The sequence below is a fragment of the Serinus canaria genome, chromosome 1A (genome assembly GCF_022539315.1).
Source record: "Serinus canaria isolate serCan28SL12 chromosome 1A, serCan2020, whole genome shotgun sequence".
NCBI lineage: Eukaryota > Metazoa > Chordata > Aves > Passeriformes > Fringillidae > Serinus > Serinus canaria.
In genome coordinates this window covers 52,559,842-52,568,222 of record NC_066314.1, presented here as the reverse complement: position 1 = coordinate 52,568,222, position 8,381 = coordinate 52,559,842, and the positions used below count along the sequence as shown (strand labels likewise).

The 8,381-nt window shown below is 41.1% G+C and overlaps 1 long non-coding RNA gene across 1 annotated transcript; it reads right to left on the bottom strand.

Annotated features, from left to right (window-relative positions):
* Positions 1-258: 258 nt before the first annotated feature.
* Positions 259-2,177, bottom strand: LOC127059093 (uncharacterized). Its single transcript, XR_007776538.1, has 2 exons — positions 2,105-2,177; positions 259-1,121 (listed from the first exon to the last, which is right to left on the bottom strand). It is a non-coding gene; the product is annotated as an uncharacterized LOC127059093 (long non-coding RNA).
* Between the last annotated feature and the right edge of the window lie 6,204 nt (positions 2,178-8,381).

The following is an 8,381-nucleotide window of genomic DNA, read 5'->3' as shown; positions in this document are numbered from 1 at the left end:
ATGAACTGAGATCAAAAGACTTCAGGGACTTAATAGCACTTTAATGTCAGCTAGGCTCTGGAGGTATACTATCAAAATGCTGAAGAAATTCCTCCATATGGAGATCTTCAAGATGAACTGCCTCTAGGTCTTGGTTTGCTCACTTCTCAAGGTGATTCTGAAAATCTCAGCTTCATGTATTAGTAATAAATGACTAAAACAATTTCCCAAGGAATGCGATTGATTCTTCATCCACTGTAACACTTGTACTAAGGTTGGTTATTTTTTAGAAGATAAGTTGTAATTTAAACAGACACAGGTAATACCTGGTAAATCTGTACAACTTCTGTTTAGCAAAATGAACAGATTAGAATATAATCCTTTGTCGGTCCTTAAGCATATACTAACACCTCCTTCCTCTGTTGTATACACGCAGATTTTCGCTTCAGCTCCCTCAAATACCATAGCTATGACAAAAAGTGTAAAGAGGCATCCAACTTGTCAAAACACCTTCAGGGAAATTAACAACTGAAGCAGGAAAATCCCTGCTGGAAGAAAATCCCCTGAAGGAGGGATAGAAGCATGCTCAAATGTAGGCCTCCTTCAATATTAATATCCTTCCTGAGGGCAGACAACTTTGTTCTTCAGGCCTCTTATGTACAAATCCTCAAGTTTCCTTTAAATACAATTGCAGAATGACTGATCTGCAAGGCTGCTTGAAGTTTTTGCTATTTTGAAATTTATATTAAGTGTTCTAATTATAAATTGAAGGGAAGCTGGGAAAAAAATTTTTTTTCAGTGTCTTATAGTGGTTTCATAACTTTTCCTATGAAAATGTGTCTGTACCCAAAAGTCACTCCGACAGTGTTAGGTTTTGTAGGTCTCCACTTTCTCTGGTTTAGCTCACAGTAAATTCATAAGGAATTCAAGTGTGGAAAAGCTGAGATAAAGATCCAAGTCCAAGCAAATGAAAATTAAAAGAGAGGGAGCTGCTTTTGTTATAATAATAGCTCAAAATTTCCTGAACTGCAGATTTTGCTTGCTGACAGAAGCCAAAATCCTTGCTGATTTTCATTTCTCTTGCTGATGATGGTACTTCTGCAAGATCTCCCCACAGTCATCATGAAGGTGGAACAAGAGGCCTGAAAGACACCATGAGACATCTGACATGAGTAATCATGACATCAGTGATCAGAGTTGTGCTCTGCGAAGGACTGTGGGATACATGCACATAAAAATGGCACAGCTGTGTATGTGTTGTACTCCCACAATGTATTTCAGTGTGCCCCACACAGGCAGCATGGGAAAGGTAGCCTGCGGTTTGATTTTTTTAGTTCATACTTTTAAAAATAAAAATAACATTACTGGTTTTTACATATAGGAAAAAAGCTGGATGAGCAGCCAGGAGCAGACGCTCAACTGAGTGAAGTCCACTTGGATGCAGCAGGCAGGGCAGAGCCTGTGAACTCTGCAGGTTAGTGCAGGTCTGAGGCACACAAAGTGACTCTCCCTTCTTTCTCAGGAAGCAAGAGAGATTTTGTTCACCCTGACGGGAATTCCCAGCACAGAAACCAACTGCTCCAGTCCCCCCAGCCACTCCTTCCTTCCTGTGCTTGGTTATCTACTTTTAAAGCAAATTGCCTGTGCCAGCAGAAGGTGTGAATTAGCCTTGTCTAAAGGGAAGGAACTATGGGGTGGGATAACCAGTTAAGAATCAGTCTCTGATGTTGTTTCTGCAAATCCACAAATCAAATTAGCTTGAACAAACTGGAGTGAAACACATGGTCCTGGCACCCTGGCCCTTGAGTAGCAATGACCAGCAGCAGGCTATGCTTCAAGGGGAAAAAGCCCAAAACAGTCAGGGAAGTGGGTACAAAAACACCCTTCAGGGGATCCCTGAAGTCATTCAGCTCATGATGTGTGTGGTGCAGAGGATATTTGCAAGGGACAACACAACAGGGATCCTGGAGGTTTCCTGGGTGTGATGGCACTTTTGGAGCAAGGTGTGAGTTTGCAGGGAGGCTGCTGCTGATGTGCCCAGATTGTGCCGGTGCTAGAAGTGCTACACAGCCCATGGGGTGTCCGGCAAACCCAGTATGAAAAGAAGTGGGGAAAGACTCCTTACAATATCCATTTGCTTTGAGCTCTGACTTTGCATCTTCTTTCCTTCAAAGACTGTTCACTTTATTCTGTTACCTAAAAAGAAATCAAGCAGGTTAAAGGTCAGTTTTATTATTTTTCTTGGATTTTTAAAGAAGTTTAAACCATAGCCTAAGGAGCCTTCCTATGCCATTTGGGAAAGAAAAATCAGCACATAAAGCCAGTCATTTTAGGTATCCACTACAGCAGGGAAGATTTTATGGGCTACAAAATCAAATATAACAGTGACTCTGGATGTACTGGAACAGCCTCTTCAGTTTTTGTCTCCAGTACTAAGCTTGCTGATTTAATTCCTTCTGAATCCATAATTATATAAAAAGAAGATCAGGGTTATCATCTTGCCAAAATGTTCATTCCTAATGCAATAACTCCTATAATGATTCTACCAGAAATGGGGAAATATTATTCTGGATATAGGATAGGCTTACGAGGGGCTATCTGTAGGAAAAAAAAAACATCTCTAGGGGTTTTGCCAGTAACTTGAACAAGAATAGAGCTAGGTTTATGCTGACTGTTTTTGAAAATTCCAGCTTTGATTTGGTAATGACCATTTGTATGACAGAGTACTGCAAGCTAGTTATCTGGAGAAATAGATACTCAAAATAGAAGACGAAAACAGGACATAGCCAGACAAGCTGTGGTTTGTACCAAAGCTTCATATTTGCAGGAAGACAGATATATAATATTGCTCATTTTTTTCAGGAAAACCACTGCTGAAGCACTTTTGCCAACCTTTTTGAGTTCATGTAAAAAAAATAATACTGAAAAGTGACCTTTGGGGATTTTCCTGTGTAGCATTTCACTGTCAGATAGAAAGCCATGGCCCTGAGTCAGCAAGGAAAAGGCAGACCTACCTTTAAACATGTGAAAGTTATTTATAGGAGTAATTTAGTGAATCAGGGTTCATAGGAGAGAGATAAGGGGAAAAATTTAATTTAAAAGGCTAAACTAAAGGAAATCCTGGCAAAGTTACATTTGAAATGTAACATGGGCCCTCTCCCTACCCACCTTTTAAAATTAATTCATTAGTTGCAGAAAAACTCTTTCTAATAAAAGTGGTAATATTTTGCTGGAAGACAGACTTAACATGGTTGCTTACCAGCATGATAGTAGATTCACGTTTATGATGGAGTATGAAATACAAGCAAAGGTTCCAGATATCAATAGAGAACAGATTAATGGAGAACTTTCCTCTGCTAACAGCTAGCAGAACTCTTAGTTTCCTGAATGCTGACAGGCACCACTCAAAGAAGCAACCACCAAGACCTGCAAGGCAGAAGAGCGCCTACTTTTGCTGTGTCCTCATAGGAACCACTCATTCTCTAAAAATCAAACCTCCCCAGGGTGCCTCAAGTAGGACATTCAGGAACCATGATAGCTAAAGCTTTTATAAAACCTCTGGCCTGAAGCTACAATGAATTAGTCCAACATAAAAGAGATATTTCTAACAAAACCTTGCCTGTTCTGATGAAAGACAGTATTTGTAATCATTGGTAAGAAGACCACATTTGTTTATTTTTTCTAGTTCTTCCTCACCCCTCAAAACAAGCTGAAATGACCTTTCAACAACAGTTTGTTTCTTCTTGGCTTGATCTGAATAAAGACTTTCTATTCACACGCATGTGAAGGAGAGTATTAATGCTTTAGTGGTGAAAACCCAAATCTCTCCTTTGAGCTTTGCAGGCTTTCTACTGTCCTCTCAAAAACCAGTTAACCAAGTGTTTGTGAGTGCTGAGGACTGCAAATACCAGGGCAGGGGGCTAAATTAATTTACAGCCTTCTGATACTTCCAACACACTGTCATTTAGTGGGCAGTTAGTCAGTATGGCCTCGTAGTATTTCTGGAAATTTGGCATTAGACATGGAATGTTCACGCAGGTAGTGCGGACAAGATTTGACTGGTCAAAACTGATGTCACTTTTGTTACATTCCTCAGACTGACTTGAGCTTCTACAACTGGAGAACCTTGCTTCAGCTTCTGACCGAGGCTTCTTCAGAAGAAAGGGTTTAAAGGGAGAAGGCAGATTAATGCAGGAATTCCTGTCTCAGTAGTACCAGCTTTGGCAGAAGGAAAGCCAGATAACTTTGTGGTGGAACAGTACAGCTTTAATTAAGGTTTAGTGCGTGTGATGACAAAAAAGGCTTTTCTGCTGTTTGAAGCAATCAGGTCTGCTCTCAACACGTGTATTTTCTGAAATATTTTTAGAGATACCCTCTGTGGTTAGGGTGCTTTTGCAGGTGTTAGGGAGCATGTTGATGTCTGAGGGGAAAATATGCAAATCTTCCTTTATTTGCATGGCAGAACTTCTACAAAAGCTGTCTCTGCTAATTAAAGCGCATTGAGGGCTCTGATCCCTCTCTCATGGAGGCGAGGCGGGGGAGGGCGCATTAAGCTCTATTTAAGCTCTATGGGCTCTCCCTCAGAGTGTCAGTGCAACTGTGATACCACTGCAAATGGTGACAAGGAATAAATCTGCATCTCTTGTGAGCAAACTGAACTACCTGTACTTGCCCTGGGAAAAGAAATAAGGGAGGGTCCAGTAAATCTGCCCCAATTTTAGCTTGGAACAGTAGGAGGAAATTAATTTATTCACTTGTATCCAGTGCAAGAGAAAATTGTCCCTCTATTCTCTCACCAAGAAAAAATGTTGCCCTTACTCTGCCATGTTTTCTGTAATCATCAATAGTTTTGTTTGTTCCGGAGTTATCTGCCTGTCATTAATAGATCAGGTTCAGAAAACAACATTCTGGCTCTAGTAAAAAGCAACTGCAGTTACTTCTTCATAGGCCGGGAGATGTTGTTCATGTGCTACTCATCTGGGCTTTTTGCGACTTCTCTATTAATGTCAAAAGAGGACAATTTCCATGCCCACCTGGACTAGTCTGGTGGGATACCATGGGATAAGACCACACTAGAAACTTTCATTTCCCTTATGAAAAAGGGAAGCATCATTTCCCTTATGAAATGATTTGTTGAACTGTAACACTCAAGTTGAGTGTTACAGATTTGTTGAACTGTAACACTCAAGTTCTGGGCTGTTGAAAGCTTTGCAAGTGTCTTGTTTTTCCAAGGGGCTGAAGCTTCCTGTCTTCTATGCAGTACTCACAGTCATACACTCCTGAGAAATTGAAAACATTTTGATTTCCTAAAAAATCACCACTAATGATAAAATTCCTATTCAGCTGAAGAATTGTACAATTTTCCTAAAAGTTTAAAATGCCCTGGTGTGTCAGTATTTTGAAAGACCCCAAACAGCTAAGGAAAGGCTCAAGATTTCTGAGTATCTCTGTTTTGAAATGTCCAGCCTGAGGTCCAGTAAGCCTTATCCTTGTAAGCGCATGGGACCACTGCTCAGGGTGAAGTCACAGAGAGCAGATGGTGGCCATCAGTTTCAAAAATTCAGGTGTAGGTAGCTGAAACTGGCTTCTCAGAAACAGGTATTTCTAACACTACTTTTGAAAGTACAGAATTCCTCATATGGAGAGATCAAATCGTGAGCACGTGGGGCTGGAAGCCATTCCCGCTCAATCCAGTCACAGTTTCACAATGACTGGAATTTGGTTTTTAAGGCTGGATGCTTGTCCAGGTTGGGTCACCATCAGTTTGCACCATCTGGGGATGTAGTGTAGCAGACGCAGGGCTTGCTATGGCTCTGTAGAGAGATGTTTAGAGATAAGTATTTGTTGAGTCATAGGAATTGTACTGAGTCTTCACTCTGGTCTTCTTTATCTCTTTGTGACTCCATAGGCTAGTTTCTCTAACTTTTACAATTGGCCAGTTTTCAATCCTCCCTAACCCTATAAAAGAGGCCGTCTGGGCCAATTTTCCTCTGAAGTGTCTTGAAGCTGCTCTTCGGAGGAAAATGGGGCCAGACGGCCTCTTTTATAGGGTTAGGGAGGATTGAAAACTGACCAATTGTAAGGGTTAGGGAAACTAGCCTATGGGGTCACAGAGAGATAAGGAGGACCAGAGTGAGGACTCTTGGTACAATTCCTATTACTCAGCAAATACTTATCTCTAAACATCTCTCTACTGAGCCGTAGCCGGCCCTGCGTCTGCTACAATCTAGTACTTAACTGTTACCCATTGCCTCTTTCCACCCTGACACAATTTTGTCCTGGGAATGCAAGGGTCTTAACTACCTTGGGGTTTCTAAGGCCTGGAGCTAACTGAACATTCCTTGTGGCACTGAGTATGGGAATTTAGTAAAGATCTCTTCTCAGGCAGCAGATTCCTTGTCTCAAGAAATCTTCTGATTAAATCATCAAGCTGTGGGATGTGCAGCTAAAGAGAACAACAGAGTTTGAAGGAACATTTAAAGAAATATTTTTGACAATTCCCAGTGCAGCTGGGATGATGACACACTCTAGTCCTAGCATTCTTGCTTGGCAAGTGAGGGCTAGGGCTTTATATGTAAATAAAAATATATTTACATATTTTCTAACATCTGTTACGAATTTGTTTTCCCTTAGGTTCTATTTAAAGCATGTCTTGTTCTGTTATCTCTGAGGCTGAAATTTGGAAGGTTTTCTTAATAAACTATATGTACTGCAGAGCCACAAGAAATATTCTCCCTTCTTCACAGCTTTTCAGATGGTCCTTCTAAAGTTATTTTTTCCTCATCTTTCTAAATGCATTAGCATCTCCCCAGCCTATGAAAGAACAGTTTTCTTAGTGGATTCCTGCTGGGAAAGGTATAATCTCGCCACTAACTTCCAGGGATTTATATTGAGTCAGTCTAACCCATTTGTCCTGTCAGCCCAGCTTTGTCATTGTCCTGCAGCTTGGTGCCTGTTTCAGAGAGATCCCTGTTCTTAGCTCAGGGTTCCATCCACAGTTTCTGCATCCTGGAAGAAAAGCTGCCTGCTGCAAAGGACCAGTGCTGGAGCCACTGCTGCAGAGATGGATCTCAATGGCCTCCAAGGCCAAGCAATGCCACAGGCCAGGGTTAGAACTGCAGAAGGACCTTGGGAACAAAGTTCAACCCCTTCGTCCTGACAGGAGATTTATGTAGTCAATGGAGCAAAGCTAAACAGGACAGCAAGCAGGATTTGGGACTATGTGAGAGAGAGACACACTTTATTTGTAGGAAGTAAATAGGATAAAGTGAAAGGGGAAAAGGCAAAAAAGAAAAGGTCAAGGTGGGTCAATGCCAACATTCCCACATGGTCTCTGACAGGAAAGGCTTCAGTGCAAGGTGCTCATTGTGTGATGGATTGGCCATTGATTTTCAGAGGTGCTCAGTGTCAAAAAAATCTGAGTTCATACTAGCAGTCAAGATGCTTTGCTGAATGAAGAAGTCAGGTGATGCCCTGACCCAGAAGCGCACCTATAGCCAGCATCCACAGCTGATTTCCTTATTTGGATAGTAGTCACCTACCTAACTCCTTTGTGGCCCTGGGACTGGTGCAACACTCAGTGTGAACTTGAGCTGGGATGAGGAGTCTTCTGGAGATTCTTAGAATTGTCTTGTAAAATGCTTTTCCAAGGAACAATTAAGCATCAGTGCAGATAAATATCATTTCCTTTAAAATTCAGGGCTCTGTATGGCCAGATGACATGCAAATCAAAGGGTTTTCTGCACTGATAAAATTCCAGGAAATATAGGGCAGGGAGTAAGAAATAGAGAGAGATAGCCAGAAACAAAAATTCTCAGATAATCTATCCAAAAAAGTTGCTTCTCCAGCCAAATTACTCAGTCTTTTATGAGAAAGATGTCTTGGTTTGGCAAGGAGGAAAAAACAGCTCCACCAGACAAAAAAAATACTCCAGTTGAATTCTAAATACCAATAATGGCAGTGGAAAGCCTGCTTGTAATCTGCTGTGGTAAAACTTTCAGTTAAAACCCTGAAATGAGTAACCCTTGAACAGGTACCAGAGACCTTGGGGTGATGCTAGCAAAAATTAGAGTTTCTATAACTGTTTCCACAAAAGCATTCCTGCAGATTTGTCTCCAGAAGCGGCTCATTAAAATGAGCTGTGAATCAGTGAGATAAATGTCGAATCAAACTGATAAGCTTCTTATATATACCAAATTTACATGAGTATCAGACATCTCCCTTTATTGGGCTGGTTACAACTTACCCTGTAGCTATAACTGAGGCTCTGCTGTTGCAAAGTTTTACTGTACATGCTTATGGAGTCAATAACAATTTTATCTGCAAATTCGTCTGCAGTAACTGAAAATGCTCCTCTCTTGCTTCCTTGCTCCTGTCTTGCCCAAACCATAAAAACTCAACAA